Consider the following 18,790-nt stretch of genomic DNA (forward strand, 5'->3'; position numbering starts at 1 on the left):
ACACCCTGTGAAGATTCAGATATCTTCCACATCAGTCAAGTTTTTGGGTCCAAAGGTCAAATCATGCTGAGACATCCTCTCTAAGTTAAAGGAGATGTTGTGTGCTTTGCCTTTCTCTCCACTAATGACAGGCACAGCAATGAGTGTTTTGACATCCTAGGCAACACCCCTTGAAAATTCTCCTCCAACACATGTATTGAGTGATTCAGAAGGCTGCCAGTTTTGAGTGAGATGCAGAGTGAGAGCGTCTCAGTAGATTCAGGCTGCAATGCAAGTGTTCCGCCCTTTGGTCCCTATGACACATCAGACTCAGTAGTGCTAGAGATAACTATAGTAAATATCAATGCTCTGCCAAGGCCCAATAGGAGAGTCACAGTACAGATCCTAGCGTTGTCTGTAGTAGAGAACTAATTACCATTTGCAAAGCAGCATCTGGTATAGTACTGCACCCTTGTAGAGGCTGAGTGCCTGAGCATAAAATTACTAAACATGAGGTGAGTATTATTAGATCCACCAAGTCACAAGGTCAGGCAATCCATCATATGATGGAAATAGTACATTCAGACTTGGATCCAAGCAGACTCCAAAGGTACAAGTAAAGTTTATATAAACAGATAAACAGATAACATAGACTTTCATGTCACCTTCCTGGGTTGTACCAATCCCTTGTCCTCAGCTCTCACCTATGGCCTCATGGGGAGCTGTCTGCAACTAACTAATAGAGGAGGGGAAAACTCCAGCGTGGTTCATGGATGAGTGCTAAGTGAACATATACAGCTAACATATTTCAGAACCACTGTATAGAGAGGTAGCTCTAAAGGACGGTGCTGAAAATAAGTCCTCCCAGTCATCAGGGCTTCTGGCAGTGCACTTGGTCATTCACTTTCTATAAAGAAATAAATAGCTCGAGGTACATATATGGACAGAGAAGTGGAAAATGGTATGGTCGCTTGGTCAGGATCCTAGAAGAAAGATTAGCAGACCACAAAAAAGGCAGTCTGGGAAAGAGGCATGTGGAAGTTGGGGCAACATGATCGTCACTTTGATGAGGAGGCACTGAGCAAGCAGCCAGGATAAGTTGTCCTATGAATGTTAGCCAGCTTCTCTTCTCAGCCAACCGAGTACTTGGACAATGAGCCTATGAGTGACCATTATGGCAGGGATGGGGACTATAATGGGCCTAGGGTAAATGGGTCTGAGATCAAGTCTCTCATCAAGGCTCTTCCAGCTACTGCCACTCATGAATGCCCATCCTTACAGCTGCAGATACTGACACTGAACACTTGATATGGGACAATATCTTGAGGAAACCAGCTAGCCGCATAGGAGCATGGATTATTGATTATATAATTACTGGATTCCTAGAAGGGATTACATCGAACCCCTTCCAATCTGGATAGAGCAATGATTCGTCCTTACCAGAATGCCTACTTCCTTTGGGTATGGGTTTTCCCTCCCTGCCTGCAGTGCCTTTTCCTGCACCACATCTGAAGTCTTAAGGAATGCCTAGTTTGTTGACATGATATTACCATATAACGTTGTCTCAGATCAATGAATCTATTTTACAGTGAAGAGGAGGTAACATGTGGCATATAACTATGAAACTCATTTGTCTTATTACATACTAAATCACTTAGAAGAAGCCAGCATGACAGAGTGATGGAATGGTCAATTGAACATTTAGCTATGGCTTCATCCAGGAAACACATCCTGCAGAATTAGAGTGCTATCCTTCAGTATATGCACTGAACCAGTAGCTGATACATGGTGTCGTGCCCCCCAGTAGCTAGGAATCGGTGAGGTGGAAGTAGGACTGACCCTTCTCACCATAATTCCCAAGGACTCATTAGTGAAGTTTGTGCTTCCTATTCTTGCAATCTTAGTGTTAGATTATAAATCTTTTTTTTTTTTTTTCCATGAGCAATAGGGAAAGGATGTTTTCACAGGAGACTCAGTTCCATCTAAGTGAAACTGCTATTAGCATCTAGTCATTTTTTGGCTTCTTAAGTCAATGTGCCAAAAGACAGGGACAGAAATTACCATATGAACTCATTTCCTTAGTATCATGAGGATCTGGGATTGCTGGTGTATAGTCAGGGCAGGAGGCAGCACATCTTGATCACAGGTGTTTCTTGGTGCTTCCATGCCCAGTCATAAGCATAAACGGGCAGCTGCAGGAATCATGACCTAACAAGGAAGAAATAACTACAAGTTCCAGTCCCTCGGATGAAGGTCTGGGTCACCCCACTAAGCAAGCATCCTATACCTACTGAGGTGCAGCCAAGGGTGAGATATATGGACAGGATGTTGGGAAAGAAAAATGATAAATACCGATTATAGCCTAGGACCAGTTGCAGCAGCAGAGACTGGCTTGTTCTATTCAGTCCTCCCGAAGGAAAAACTTAATAGGCCTTGAGACTGGTCACTACTTGTCAAGTTCTCTGATGACTGGATTTAACATAGGTCACAAATGGATCCAAGCAGTGTAAAGAGTGGACTGTATTGGGTCCAGATGTTTGCCTTGCCCACATCATCTTGATCCACCTTTTTTACTTAGTCTTTGCTGTAGCAACCTGCAGACCTAACCTTAAACACTATGCTCTTCCACTGTATTAGTTTCCTAGGACTGCTGTTACAAATTACCGCACACTTGGTGGCTCAAAACAACATGAAATTTTTCAATTACATTTCTGGAGGCCAGAAACCTGAACTAAGTCTTACAGAGCTAAATCAGGGTGGTGGCAGGGTCATGATCCCTCTGAAAACTCAAAGGGAGAATCTGTTTCCTTGTTTTTTCCTTCTCTAGAGCTACATTCTTTGCACTCCTTAGCTCATGGACCTTTCCTCCATCTTTATAGCCACTGGCACATCATCTTCTCTCTTTGAATCTGCTTTCATCATATGGCCCTCTTCTTCAGTTTACCATCAACTCTCCCTCTTATAAGGATACTTGTGCCCTCCCAGACGACCCAGGATGATCTCATGACTCAAGATCCTTAATTTAGTCATATCATCAAAGTCCCGTTTTGCCATACAAGATGACATTTGCAAATTCTAGAAGTTAGGAGATGGATCTCTTTAGGGACCATTATTTAACCTACCACAGCCACCATCATATGGAATGCCTAAGGGAATCTGCACAGAAATTCTGGTGCACACACAAATCTGGAAGTTCGAGGAAATTAATATCCCAGGGAGCAACCTTTGCCCAATGGGAACTAAATGTTAGTGGCCATTTCTCTACACCATGTCTCAGACAGACAGTTCTGGGTTCCATTGGACTTAGCTCTTCAGAGTATCTCCAGCAGGGTTCAAGCCCAGATGCCTACAATGGTAACCAGCCCAATAGTGCAGCCAATTTTACATTTTCAAAAGCCATCTCTATTCTAATAACTCTCAAGTATATCTCCAGCCTGGACTACGCCCCTGGACTCCTAATTCCTGTCGATACTACTTTCTCAACACATCTTCTAGATGTCTAATAGACACCTCAAGCTCAACATATTTTAAAACAACAAATAAATACTGATTCCTTCTCCCCCAAAACATGTTTCTCTCAGGTCTTCCTACTTCACTGTATCCCCCCACTTAATCAGAGAAAAACTTTGGTGTCACGCTTGTCTCTTCTCTTTTTCTCACACTCCGCCACTTTTCCATCAGAAAATCTTGGTTGCTTCAACCTTCAAAACGTATTCATTCTGATCACCTTTTATCATTTCTACTTCTGCCAAGCTACGAATAAGTCTCACCTGTATGACAACAATAGTTTTTTAACTGGTCATCCTGCTTCCACCTTTGCCTCCTTGAAACCTATGCTAGCCATAGCTGCCAGAAGATCAAAAATTGTCACTCCTCTGCTCGAGCTCACCTGTGGTTCCTCATCTCACTCAGAATTATCCACCAAAGTACTGCCTATCATCTACAAAGTTCTACATGATCTGTCCCTCACTCTCTCTCTCTGCCTTTCTCACTCTACTGCAGCTACACTGCTTCTTTGCTATTCCTTAATGTGCTAAGCGTACTTCTGCCTCAGGTACTTTTCACATGCTGTTCCCTTTGCCTGGAAAACACTTCCTGCTGATATGCCATGGCTCCTTCTTCCTTTAGACCTCTGTGCAGCTGTTACCTTATCGGTGAAGATTTTTTTGATCATTATTTATGACACAGCAACTTCTAACCTCGTTTTAGTTTTCTTCATGGCACTCGTCGCTGTGCATTCTACATATTTACTTCTTTAAATGTTTATTGTTTATCTCCTCGCACAGTAGAATTTTATCTCCTTCATGAGGTACTCCATGAGATTAAGGTCTTAGTTTTCTTTACTGGCCTAGAACAAAACCTGGCACACTGTTAATAATCAATGTATGAATGTTAGGTATTTCCAGGTATTACTATTAATAGTTATCATTATCATTAGCTAACATGTTTGGCATTATTATACTCCTCATTTGTAGAGAGGAAGACATCTAAGGTGGCACAGGATGAGAACTTGGGTCTTTTAACTAAATTCAGTCAACCCCCTGATACCTTGAGGAAGCTTGGCTGCTGTGGTTGAGGCAGGAGCTCCACATTAAGTGGGAAAATTCGGAGCTAGGTTTTCCCAGATCTCATGGGTCCCAGCTTTCACTGTTAGAAGCCGGAAACTGCAAGTTTCTGTGGTTAGGCTACGACTGTGCCTCCTGCACAGGAAGTCAGTTAACCATGGCAGTACTCAGAAAACAAACTGGCACAACATATTTCTTCCCAGATTTGTCTTGGAGCAGTTTAATTCTATTACCAGTGATGAGTACACAAAGGAAAGGGTGAATTCTTATCATCTGTTTTCAGGTGCTCTTATCAGACTCCATTCAGATAGCAGAAATTCTGAAAATTAGTGTTCCAGGAGAAATTCAGTGGACACCAAGGGGGTTTAACATAGTTTAGAGGAGAGTTTTGGTTCTAATTATTTGTCCTCTAAACTGTTACTTAAAAGCAAAATTATAACTCTGCACATGAAAATAAAGGTTTAAGAAGTTTGGCTCAGATTCTCAATGTTTTAAGATGCCTTTTTTTTTTTTTTGCAAAAACACATGTTTTGTTTTGGCTTTATATTAAAAATTATTAAAAATAAGTATTTCGGCTATTGTTATATAACAAGCCCCCCTCAAATGTCATGATTTAAAAGAAGAATTTGTTCTCCTGTCCTGTGAGTAGGCTAGACAGATCCTCTGCTTGCTTCTTCTGGGCTCACTCATGCAGCTGTACTTAGCTGGAGACTCAGTTATACTTATGACAGTGGTCAGAAAATTTTTCCTATAAAGGGTCAAATATTAAATATTTTAGGCTGTGATGGTCATATGCAAATACCGAAGTTTCAGTGGTCCAGGATGGTCCCACTCATATGCCTGACAGTTGTTGGTTGTTGTCTGAGGCACCTTGGTTCTTCTCGACGAGGCCACTTACCTCTAGGAGGCTGGACCAGCTTCCATTCATGGCATTCTCAGGGCCACATTCCAAGTGGGCAAGGCAGGAGCTACAAGGACTCTTGAGGTCTAGACTCCAGTTCTCACACAGCATTAACACTGTTATATTCTCTTAGTCGGAATAAGTCTCACCAAACTTAGGGTGTGACAGATGTTCATGCAGCAGTTCCTCGGAGTCTCCTGAAGACCCCCTTCCTTTTCCCTTGCTTTGTAACTTTCTGAATAGAAGATTCATCTCCAGCTCCACGTCTTCTCTTCCTAAACTATCCTTAGCTGCTCTTATTGTTGGATTTTTGCACTGGATAGACAACCTTCTCAGGTGGAATAACAGCAAGATGACTCAAGCCCAGCTCCCTGCAATGTGCTGTGTCCAGATGTCCCATGGGAAATTCAAACTAATTGCCAGGCCCAGTGGCAGGCATGCAGCTGCTCCAAGTGGCGGGTCATCTCTGCATCCTCCACATATCTCCATTTCTCTGTGATGCAGAGGCAGAAGAGTGATCTGCTGTGAATATCCAACTGGAGAAAGGAGATGCCAGTCTCTTTTTCATGCTGAAAGCCCCAGTCTCCATATTCAATTTTCTTGGCATCCCCACTTCACTTGGCTTGGGTGAGAAGCTTCCCACTCAGTCTCATCCAGGAAACTGCAGTAGTAGGCATGGCTGATGATACTTTCTTAGATTTCCATTCTATTTCCAGTCTTTTCTTATATAGGACAATGTCCTCAACAGGGGTGGCACCATCTTGTAGGGGCATTTTGGATATATGTGGAGCTGTCGTGGTTGCCACGGTAAATGGGAGATGGCACCAATGCCTGTGGGCACAGCCAGGGATTCCAGACTTCCAGCAATGCACAGGACAATTCCAAACCAAGAAGGTCTGTCTCATATTTCACATGTCTTTCCACTGCTCTCCAAGACATTTTATAATGGTCTAAGCTTAGAACCTAATTCTATTGTATATGAAAAATACACTGTATTTTTGTATGGTTTTAAGATACAATTAGATACGGAATTTTCCAGAAACATAATGACCATGTAAATCAAGGGAAGATTATACAGTACTTGTTTTTTTAGAAACTTTACCGTGAACTATTGACCATTTTGGACAATCACACCACTGATGACAAGGTCATTTGGGCTGTTTAAGTTGCCAGTATATTGATCTGCATTTTATCTGTTTCATGAATAGGTCTGTATATGCAAACAAATCTACTTATTTACCCTTTATGTTAATAAGTTAAATATAAAGACAAAGTGTCAGTGATATTCAACTTTATATTGCCTTACATTTTTTAAAAATCTAAACTTATTCATTATAAGTAGGCCCAAACAATCAATGATTTCATTATGCCTTCAACTGATTAAAACACATATTATTTTAATTATAAATTACCTCCCCTTTATTTATATTCTTTCTATCAAGTTATGGCATTATATTGGTTTAGGGCTTGACAAATAAGTTCTTACCACGATGGTCTCTGTAACATTCTGAGATTTACTGAACAGGCCCAGGGGAGAGTAAACAGGCTCCCTATCTGGGACATTTGTTACTACTGAGGCTCAGAGCCAATTTTCTCTCTGTAGCGAGACTCTGAGGCGGCGAGTCTGCCCATGAGACAGGTATTTATTTGAAAACAGATTGTAAGGTCAGCAGACCTGGGTTTGAATCCCAGATCTCCTTCCTAGCTATGTGAACAAACTGCTTTAACCCATCAGGCTCATAATTGTTTTCATTTGTAAACTAGTGAAAATAATTGTATCTGCATTAAAGGGTTACTGTGAAATTTAAATGAGCTAGTTAAATATTTACCCCAGGGTGTGGCATATGGTGAATTCTCAATAAATGGTAATAAGCAGGTTGGGTTGAGGGGAAAATCTCATTACAGTGTAGAATCTGTCCTAGGTGGAAAGTTTTACACCTTACATAGCCTTTCTGAAAGACTTTAAAAACCTTTTTAAATCAGTTTCACGAGCCGTGATTTTAAGGGGTTGGCTTCCCTGCCTTTCTGACTTGGACTTTCCTTAAAAAAGAAAAAAAAACCACAAAAGGGAAAAACGGAGCTGCACTCGTGACATTCTGCATTATAGCCTGTCTCCCCTTCCTCTCACTGCAGCTGTCTTCTGCTGAGGTTGGTGCTGTCCATTTCGAAGATTTTCTACAGGTTCCGGAAGGAGTCAGTAAAAATGAATTTTCTAAAATGCCAGCAAGGAATGTTTGATTAAACAAAGCTCTTTAATTAGACAAGTTATTCCCCCATAGGTTGGTTGAAACGTTTTCAGCCAGCCTTTTGCTCAAGGGGAGCCTTGGAAAGATACTTCTCAGGTGGGTTAAATCTCAGGCAAATGAAATTATCTTTTCTCCTTTGCTCAAAGCAACAAGCAATTGCAATGTTCTAGAAGGTTCCTGGCTTTAGCCACAGAAAGAAAAGAAAGGAATTCTTAACATTTCAGAATTCCGATGTAGCAATTTCTTTGAACAGTCTTTTAAAAGGAGGTTGGGTTTTTTGTTTTGTTTTGTTTTTTAATCTTTCAATAGTTTCATTGTTGTACCTGAGCTTTTCTTATTCAGTGATTTACTCTAGTTATCTAAGTGTTTCTAAGAGAAATGGTGGTTTTCCCTCCAGTAAAGGCACAGCAAAGTGATCACAGCAGAGACATGAATGTAAATTGCCGTGGGATAGAAAATCGACTGAAATGTAAAAAGTGGCAGCTGCCAACAGACAGCTTCTGCTGCCTTTTATAAACTGGGGTCTGGCTGCATCACTCTGTCTCCCCTTGATCTTAGGTGTCTGGACATAAGGTGGGCCAGTGTTTGTGACAGTTCTGAGTTTCCTGACCACTGTGCAGAGTGCAAGCATTGCCTGGCTACCATGATCTCAGCCCTGACTGAAACCTGTTACCATATTTGGGCATCTTTAATGCTCATTCCATCAATAGAAAATGTATCATAGCAGCAGTGGCAGCAGCCACAGCCAGAGCAAAAGGCAGGAGTAAGGAAGGAAGGGAGACCAAGAGAGGAGGAGAGAAGGGCGGACAGCCAATGACAGAGAGATATGTTGAGCCTCATGGAAAGACAACAGAGACAAGACCTAAAACAGAGGCAGAATTAGACAGACTGGAGAGGAGAAAGAGAGGAATAGGGAGGGGGAGATAAAAGAAGACCCCAAATTAATTATCTATCTATCTATCCATCCATCCATCACCATCCATCCATCCATCCATCCATCTTTTATATGTGTATGTATGTATGTTGTATGTGTGTGTGTGTGTGTGTGTGTTCAATCCATTCACACACCAAAAAAACCTGCTGGTCATTGACCTAGTGGAGTCTGCATTCTATGTTCCCACAGAGTTCGGAGGCATTTATTTGGTTTGGATGTGGAACATAAGGTACTAGTGAGCTTACCTATGTCAACTCCCCTTTAAGTAAAAGGGTCTCACCTTAGTGTACCTGACAAAGGATCAGGAATAAAAAGCTCTCTTCTCTTGGAAAACTATTCATTCAGCATTTCTAACCAATTCATGGTCTAATAACACTTAACAGAATAAACTCTAGATTAGCACTTACTAGCTTTAGATTTTCCTTTAATATAAACTCAGATTGTGTTCCCTCGATATCATTTAGAAACTGAGGTGCCCAGCCCAGAGACAAACCTTCCTGCTCGTTAGCTTCTTGGCCCCTTTCCTCCACACAGACCCAAACTCTGCCGGAAAGGATGAGATGTGTTTAAGAACTGAGTGCTCTAGTTCCTTCATTTTGCGAGGAGTTTCACCTCACCTGTGAGGAGCTCTGAACTGCACCCTCACTCTCTTGCCTAAAAACATGGTAGATATGAATTGAAAAGAAGTAACTGGTTTTCCTTCTGTCTTTAATATCTGGCAAGAAGGGGCTTAATTTTCTGGCATAAATTCCTTTCCTGGATTCATGCCCACAGTCATGGAAGAGTTTTGCTATCAACCCTCTCAAGTTTGATTGATTTGTCATTTTCTGATGCTGGAATGAGTTTGTTAGGGGAGATTTATGAACACATTACCCTAACTGGCAAGAGCCTTGAGTGCTTGAGGATTTCCTGAAGAGACACTCCAAGAACCTTTTGTGGCTTTTTGTTTTTCCTTAGGATGTGGTGTGATTTTCATGGTCTATTTGTTATAATGCTTCCCTGACGTAAAATACTCATACAGAGTAAATAACCTCTCCCTAAAATATTTTGAATCTTTCAATTCTGGAAGTCTGAGCTTAAGCTCCCTGCTTTTAAGACACTGTGGACAAATTATCCACTGGAAGAGACAGCCAGTTCCTATTGGGACTAAACAGTACTTTTTACTTATGTATACACATTCTTAGCATGCCTGAGTACACAGATTTGGTCTTTAGATATTTTGATGCTATGTTGTTGACTGCATAAAAATTAATTACTGGTAGAACTTTTTGTTGGATTATGTTTTTCATGCATCTTTGTCCCATTTAGTGCTTTTTGCTTTATTTTGTCTGGTAGTAATATTGCTTTGCCCCTTCTGCAGATTTGGTAGCATTTACATGGTGTTTCTTTGGCCATCCTTTTATTTTCAATCTCTCAATATCATTCTGGTATAAGTGTCTCTTATAAACAGCATAGAGCTGGGTTTATATTGTTTTACCCTACGTAAGAGTATCTGTCTTTTAAAGAAGACATTTAACTCATTCATATTTATTGATTTGGACATATTCCTGCTACTTTATTTCATATTTATACCCACTCATTTATTATGTTTGGCAAACATTTTCTCTACTTTCTTGTTGCTTCTCAGATATAGAGTTCTTATAAATTGCATTTGAGTTGTGGTTATAACCATGGTGATGTTGATGAATAACGGAAATGTACCTTTTGATACCATGCCCATAAGAAAGAATGCTACTTGTCTTGAAGTCAATGATGTTTGAACTCAGTAAATCTTCCTGACAATGACTACCGTAGGGGTCATGCTTAGTTGTGATTGGATTTAACTACAATGACGGTACTCTGGACTTGGGGGTCGGCCTCAGGTTTGAATTCGCATCCCCACCACACACATGTATACGCTATGTGACTGTGGATATTTAATTAACCTCTGCACCCGCTAATTTCCTCATCCGTTAAAATCCCGGGGTGGTTGAGAGAATTAACTGGAGCAACGTAGGAAAGCACTTTCCACAATGCTAAGCTTATGTTAGAGTCTTAATAATGTCTACATAAAAATAAAACCCCATCTCTCTTGGTTTGTGGTGCATTTCCTTTTTGGAGCTGGGGTCTGGTTGGTATGCAGGAAAAGGAGAAGGCATGTGAGCTATGTCATCTGCTCGTCATCGCAAGAGGAGTCAAGTGGCAGGGCACGGACTGGAGCACATCCGGAGCACTGGGGTGGGCCTGGGAATTCCACAGTGAAGACTTTGAGATAAGGAAGCACCAAGGGTGGGGGCCGATGCATGGCTGGGCTTTTGCTCAACAGGGCCAGGTTCTTATGGGAAGAGAGATGAGAAGGGAGTATGTCTTCTAGAGCCACCAAATAAGGAAAGACATCCTCTCTCCACTTCACCGGTATAGATTTCAGCAACCAGAGCAACTCACCCCACACCACCTCCGCACCCCCTAAATATGGTTTTGAAAGGGACCTAGGAAACCCTTACACAAACAAATCAAAGATTCTTTTTATTTTTTGATAAAATAATTAGAGGTTAGAGATTTCTTACATCTCGCTTTTCCCCCCTTGTCCTTCTTTTGCCATACATAATCTACCTAGAAAAGAGGACAGCTGTCCTTTGAAGTCAGGAGTTCCTTTAAACATCACAAAGCTCCCATGACCCCAGCCCCCTCCCATGCCCTGCCCAGTGTGATTTGTCTAGGTTGGTGGTTCTGATCTGTTACTAACCCAAACTGACTCCCGAGGGAGCACTTGGGTTGTGCCTCCAGAGGTCATTTCCTTGCCAAACATTCCTTTTCAGTGAGAGGACATTTTTCATCCCCTGGTAAACAATCCCCAGCCCGCACAAAGCTGAGAAGGATGCCTGTCCCCCTTCACGCTCTCCTCTTAGTCCTGAGCTGATTCCAACCCTAGAGGCGTCAGTCTGCTCTATAAATTCCTTTGTGAAACCTGAGAGCCTCGGCTCCCAAGGAGAGCAGAGACCTTGGAGGGGTTACAGTTTCCCTCCACCCAGCAAGATCTGCTTGCGTTGGCAGCAGAAGAGTATGTCTTTCCAAACAGGCTCTTCCATTTCTTTGTGAATTCAGTTCAGAAAGCACTGCCAGGCTTCTTCCAAGTGGGAGAGGTAAGATCACCAACCTTGCAGGTCTACACAGGAAAGCGATGACTTACCTCGGGGACTTTTCTAGTTAAAACCGTCTGAACCTCTTTTTCAGTCACTATTAAGAGGGGCATGGCTCCACTTACCAGGCAGCAGGGGAGGTGGAGGCTGGGGTCTGCCTGAGCTTTTCTTTGCCTTTAGTTTCGATTACTGGGTTTTTTTTTTTTTTTTTTTTTAAGTGTGGTGTGTGTGCGTGTGAGAGAGACAGAGAGAGACAGAGACAGAGACAGAGACAGAGAGAGACAGAGAGAGAAAGGAGAGAAGACGGAAGGAAAGAGAAAATACAGTGAAAGAAAGAGAAGAAAGAGAAAGAGGAAAGAAATCTTTATCTGGCTGGCCTTCAGCTGAGCCCCCACAGTCTGTCACACATCCTGGAATTCCCGCCACCTCCCTGACCATCTCCTCCATCAACCCCGCGGGGCATTTTTGTTTTATTCTAGCCATTTCTTAATATATATGTTTCTACAACCCCAGATTTTGGAAATAAGATAATAAGTCCTCAACTGGTAAAATCTTAGAAAACTCATCTTTTGAAGACAATATCTTGTTTTGGTGACATTAAAGGAGATAAAATGAAAAAAGAAATCAGCTGTTGCCTTGCCATAAGACTTTCAATTTCCCGCATTTGCACGTGGGGTCTCTTGGGTCTTGTGACCTCAGAGTTTTAAGAAATGTTCAGGTTCGCCCTGAATCGGTGGGGTGCCCGAACCCATGTGTGCTGACAGATACCTACATTTTTATACTCTCATCAGAAACATCTTGCCACTTCCAGTTTGATCGTGGCGGGTGATGAGAAAGCAGGTCACGAGTAAGCCATTCTGGCTGAGTGACTCTTCTTTCTCCCAACCTTCTGCCCAGCTGGCAGCACCAAAAGTGGATGCAGCTGAGAGAGCACTGCCGGCAGGAGCCTCATTCTGTGGCATTCCCACGGCTCCTGAGGGAGGAGCTCTGAAAAGCACTGACTGGCAGGCAGGGCGCTGTGTCTGCAGACACACAGGCTCCCTGGCTTCTATCCCGCCTTCTTCTTCTTTTTTTTTTTTTTATTAAACATGTGTTTATTGAGTGCCTACTACATGCCAAGGTCTGCTCTAAGTGCTTGGCATACATCAATGAGAGAAACAGAGAAACAAACATCCCTTGCTTCAAGGAGCTTAAGGTTTAAGGTGCCTATTTTACTTTTTATTTATTTAAAATTTTTGAAACATTGAAAAAATTGAAAGAATAGTACAATGAGCATCTGTATGCTCTTCACCTAGATTCGATTGTTAATATTTTACAGTTGTGCTTTTTTTCTCAATTGTTTTCTCTACACACACACACACACACACACACGCACGCACACGTGTGTGTGTATATATATTGCCAAACCATTTAAAAGCAGATATTTTGATACCTCACCCCTAAATAATTTAGACTATATCTCCTAAGAATAAGGACATTCTCCTACATTACCTCAAAACTATTAGTACATATAAGAAAGCTATCATTAATAGTGTCTAAAATATAGTCTATATTCAAATTTCTTTAATTGTTCGAAGAGTGTATCTTATGGCTTTAGTTTTTTAAATTACAGGATCCAACCAAAGTTCATGTATTTTGTTTGATTGTTATATCCCCTTAGTTTCTTTGAACTAGAACAATCCCCCACTTCTTTTTTGTTTGTCATTTCAAGTCATCGACATTTTTGAAGAGCCCAATTTGTTGTCGTGTTGAATATCCAACATTCTGGATTTCTCTGAACGTTGTCTCATGATTGGATTCAGGTTCAGCATTTTAGGAGTAAGAATGTTACATAACTGATGGTGTGTACTTCTTATTGCAACACTTCAGAAAATGTATGTCAAGTCGTTACACGGGAACAGGCTAAATAAACATTTGTTGAAAGAATAAATTATATATATGATATATGTAATTTTTCCTATAGTCAATAAGGCAGAGACTTTAGTAATCAAAATCCTGAGACCATGATAAAAATGGCTTATCTGTTTACTACAACGTCAAGAATATATATACACATATACATAAACACACACACACACACACACACGCACACACACACATACAGACACCTAAATATATATTCGTGTAAATCTAAACCCCAGGAGGGTATTCTCAATTCGAGATGGTAATTAGAATCAGCTGGAAAATTTTTTAAAATACTGATACCTAGCACTTCTCTTGATAAGTTTGGTCATTTGTGAAGTGGATGCCTGCCAGGTCTCCATTGTAAAGGTGCTTTTTGCCCCTTAGTATTCAACACGTAATCTCTGTATGATCCTATAGTACTATGATCCTTTAGTACTATCCTGACACAAAATGATAAAATGCTTTTAGTGTTCATTGATGATCTTTGCTTGAATCAATTATTTCATTGGGGGTTGTGAAACAGTGAACTTCCTAATTTTATCCTTTTCTCTGCATTAGCTGGCATTCTTCTATAAAGAAGAGCTTTTCCTTTTCCCTTTCATTCTCTATTTACTTATTTATATATTTATATTATTTATTTATTTATTTATTGAGTATCACTGTGAACTCAATAGATTATTTTTTTCATTTATAAGTTATCATCATCATTCTTGTCAACACTCAAGACACCCCAAATTTGGATAGCAGGAGCCCCTTACAGCTGCTCCTTTGGGCAAGTCCCCATTACTATGAGTACTTGCTTGCTTTTTGGCAGGGGATATCCTAAATTCATCTTGTACCTTCCCTGTCCCAGACATGGAATTAGCTATTTCTCTAAGGAATCGGAGCCTATACATATAAACCTCTGTAAAGGAGAAGAGAGACAGAAAACATGAAATAATAGCTGTATTATTATATAGCTGTATATACTTTGAAGGAAATGGAGCAGTAGATATCAGCTATCACATCGTTGTAAAGAAAAATACTAAGATATTTTAATCTGCCCTGGAAATAGGGAGACCAAGATTTGTATCTTTACTCTGCATGTGATTTGGGAAAAGCCACCTTACTTCTTCAAGTGTCACTTATACCAATGTGTTTAATTAGGGGATGGGCCAGACAATATTGAAGTCCTTTCTGGGTTCCAAAATTTGATATTCTGAAGAGCTTAACAATATCTAGTCATAAGAATGTTTTTGAGCTGGTAGAAGGGGCTAGTTCCTGTAAGATTTTAATGGCAGAAACTTCATCTTTTAGATTTTTCTCCCTTGATCTAGCAAGACTCATTGTAAAATGTGCTCAATAAATGTTTTTGATGGTGATGATCTTTCCTGAAGCTAGAATGAGACAAACAGACTAAATTACCAAGCTTTTAGTAAACTATAAGAAACTACACGGCAGCTAGATTTTAAGCATCAGGATGTTTACAAAGGGAGGTTTTAGTCTTTACAGTAAGAGGGTCTTGCCTGCCTGAACCTGGCCCTTCCTGATGACCAAGGAATGGAATCAGTGACTACTCAGGTTTTTACTGGCCCTAAATTTCTCTGCCTCTTGAAGAACCCATACTGAAGATGTCTTGCAGTCTTTCTCTTTTATTAGGAAATACCAAACTACATCAAGACTTTTTTCCCCAATACTCCTTACTTGAAGTCAGAAATTGCATTTTAAAAATAATTCTCTCCTGCTTTAATAAATTGGCCAAAAAGGGTAAATGGATTTTTTTTTCTATGTTTGCAGTCACAGAAGCACTTATCTCTCACCCCAAGTGGATGTTCTATGTAATTGGATGTGAAGTAATTCCAAAGTTGCATCAAAATCTTTTCATAGCGTTACCATGACAATCGGACTTAAAAAAAAAAAAAAGAAAGAAAAAAAGGCTGTAATGCAAACTCTCTATCATCCCACTGTCCATTCAGTGAAATTTCATCTTATGAAGTAAGTTCAGCTTTTCAGAAAGTTCCAGGGCAGGAGAGCGAATTATTATGCATTTACATTAGCTGATTTTCCCGCACACCCATTCTTCTCACAGTTGTAATAGCCAGTCCACTCATCCTCATGCACAGTCTCAGAAAGCCAATTGTTAAAGGCTCTGCCTTACTAAGACTATAAGAATTAGTGCAGGGGCCTAAAAAAGAATCCATTGTTTGAGGAAATAAGAATTTTAATATAAAGTCACTGACAGCCCTTCCTGACCTTTTATTACTACCTCTTCTACACAGATTCCAGCAAAGGCAAGAATTTGGGCAGAGATTCTCTGAAGGGGAGGAAAAGAGAAGAAGCCTTTTCAAAATCTCTAATGTTTGGGGAAGTTTGGAAAAGCATATTCAAAATTACTATTGCTTTGATTTGGTTTGGGTCTCAAGTTGATCTCGACAGTTCTATTCGTATTAATAGAAGATGTGAGATTTTCATATTTATCAAATGGGAGCCTTAAAAATGGTTGAAATGCACTGGGCTGGTGAAAGCTTTATGGACCATTTTCTTTTTTAGAGCCTTTTGGAGAATCAACTTTGCTGTCAGCATGCGATGCTTGTCATTAATGCTTACTTCTACCTTTGGGTAAGTGGTTTTGAGACCTTGACAAAACTTGAGGGTTCCAGAAGTCATCCCGTTCAAAATTGCCCTTGAGTAACTTGAGGGTTTGAGATTCTGAGAGGTGAGGGAACTTCCTCAACTAGACACAGGGCAGAGCCGGGATTAAAAAAAAAAAAAAGTCTTGTTTCCTCATACCTGTCCCATCCTCTTCAGTCTCCACAGTCTCATACATACACTGTCTTCCTGGACCCTCCTCAGCTTTTGTTATAAATTGTCATTGGAAGGAGGATTTGAGATATGTGGTTGGCTAGGAAAGAATATAAGACGCCTGCCAAGCATCAGCTAAATATTTAGCCCCACTATATGGCAGGCACTGTTCTCGGCCTATAGCAAATGCTAGGACTCTGTCAGATCTTGAGCTGGGCCATCTATGGAAGGTCCTGTCATCGGAAGACTGGAAAATTAGCTGAAATCTGCTGCTGGAATGTAGTTTTCTTTATCTTGAAGTGAACTTTTTATGCTGGACACTGTCCGAGGGCTTAAATTAACAGAAGGCTGTCTTCACTGAGTTTACAGAACAGCCTGTGTGGCTGTGTGTGCCTACTGGCTGACACGGGTTCATATGTGTGTTAGAATTTGAGTTGAGACACATTATTTACTGTAACAAGGCATGTGCTGCAAGGTCTGGGGGTCAAGACCTATAGCCTTTGCCTACCTCTACTGTCAGAGGCCACAGATACTTGGAAAAAGGAAGCATGTACTGTGTTGCTTACAGTCATGTGTGTGCATCTTCTCTCCAGAGCCTTGGAAAGAAGAAGCCTTTAATCCCTGACACTGTACTTTAAGAAGATGAAAGCAGATACCACAAACTTGCTCAAAATATCTCAGTACTTTTGGCTTTTTGAATACAGGTGATGCCATTCTTGGTTGGTGGGGGAGGGGATACAACCTTGAACATTGTTTGCTTCACTTTTATGACCTCCCTCTGGCACTTTTGAGTGTGTAACTGAACCATGGCTTGGCCCTGAGGATACTTGGATTCCTAGTCAGGCAAAGTCAGCTACTTCTCTCAGCCAAGGAAGGTGAGTAGCAGCTGGGCCTGGGAAGGCTATTAAGGGGGATGGCAAAATGAGCAATTACAAGTGCAACAGCGGAACAAGGTGTCTTCCACATCAGAATCTGGCTCGAGGGCTTAGAGTCTTTCCTTTTAGTATAACAATGGGTGTTCTAAGGACAAGGAGTGTTAATAACAGTAACATTTTACGTGCTACAAAATGCTTTTGATTGTAGTAAATAAAAGTGACCATTTTGAAAAATAGCCTATACATACAGAGATAAAAGAGTGGTTAAATAGGCAAAAATATACCCACACAGAAAATAAATCCATGAAGTTGTTTAAAATAATGAGATAGGTTTGTTTCTGCTGGTAGAAGACAATCCTTAAGACATATTATTGAGTGAAAAAAAAAATCAAGTGACAAATCAACAGTAAGATTGCAATTAAGCAACGTTCTGTGTTATTTTAGTTAACAATAACAAATTTATATGTTATTTATATAGTTAAGAAAATATAATGAAAAAAATAAAATGTCTGAGTAGGAGTACTTTAAAATTTGGAAAAAGGAAATTGTCCTGGGGGCTGAGACATGACACATGAACACAGATGACATCTGGCCACATCTTTCAAACCCTGAGTGATAGCAATAAAGCTTTAGGCTCTGCTCCTCTGCCCCTCAGTTTCTCCAGCTGTAAAAAGGGTTATAATTCTGGTCCCACTGAAATGCATAAATCCTGCAAGGATGGAAGGAAAGGCTCATGACGTCACTCTGGCAGCTCAGGGACCATTTCCCTACTCATTCTGGCCATAGATTGTTGCCACCAGTAATGCCTAGGTGCTCAATAATTGTAGAAGAAGCTTAGAGCTTTGTTGTCTTAATTCATCTTTATGAGAAAAGGTTATGTCTAGTTTGAGGCTGTGATAAAGTCAAATATACAAATTTCAGAATTAAGTGAACTTTGATAGGAAGGAAACTCCTTAAAAACAAGTGACAGAGAACTCTCCTCTAGTTGAGTAGTTTTGTTCTCAATTTTGATGAATAAGAATTATTAGAAAATATAATTTTTTACTATGTGCTGTTAGGGAGCTAAATATATCTAGGGTCTTTCTCTGAAAAGCAAATCCTTTCGTGTTTTATAATGACAGACTGGATCAAGGGAAAAAGGGGAGTGGAGAGGCCCGGCAGTGATTTTACTGGTCCTGAAGATACTTGAAGATCTGCCCAACTCACTCTTTTCTTTAAGCTCATCCCTTCAATGCTTCCTCAACATTTTCTTCAAGACTTCCTGGAGTCTCCTGTATAGAACCGGTAATTAAGTGACTAGAGGAAGGAAGGGGCATGGTGAGCCATCCTACTCCCTTTCACTTACATTCTTTGAGGTGATTTGAACACTGAAGAGCCTTCTAACCAGTTCTGGTTGGGCACTGAGTGGGTCTATGTATGAATTGCCCTAGACAATGTGCTCTGGGCTCTATAATTCTCTGCTTCTGTTGGATGGAATCGAAACTC

At 40.6% G+C, this 18,790-nt stretch overlaps 1 long non-coding RNA gene across 1 annotated transcript; it reads left to right on the top strand.

The window, feature by feature from the left end:
* The first annotated feature begins 8,727 nt into the window (after window positions 1-8,727).
* On the top strand, window positions 8,728-18,418 carry LOC120609326 (uncharacterized). Its single transcript, XR_005654741.1, has 3 exons — window positions 8,728-11,747; window positions 16,179-16,247; window positions 17,024-18,418. It is a non-coding gene; the product is annotated as an uncharacterized LOC120609326 (long non-coding RNA).
* Window positions 18,419-18,790: the final 372 nt, after the last annotated feature.

The sequence above is a fragment of the Pteropus medius genome, unplaced genomic scaffold, assembly GCF_902729225.1.
Source record: "Pteropus medius unplaced genomic scaffold, Ma_sr-lr_union100, whole genome shotgun sequence".
Lineage (NCBI taxonomy): Eukaryota > Metazoa > Chordata > Mammalia > Chiroptera > Pteropodidae > Pteropus > Pteropus medius.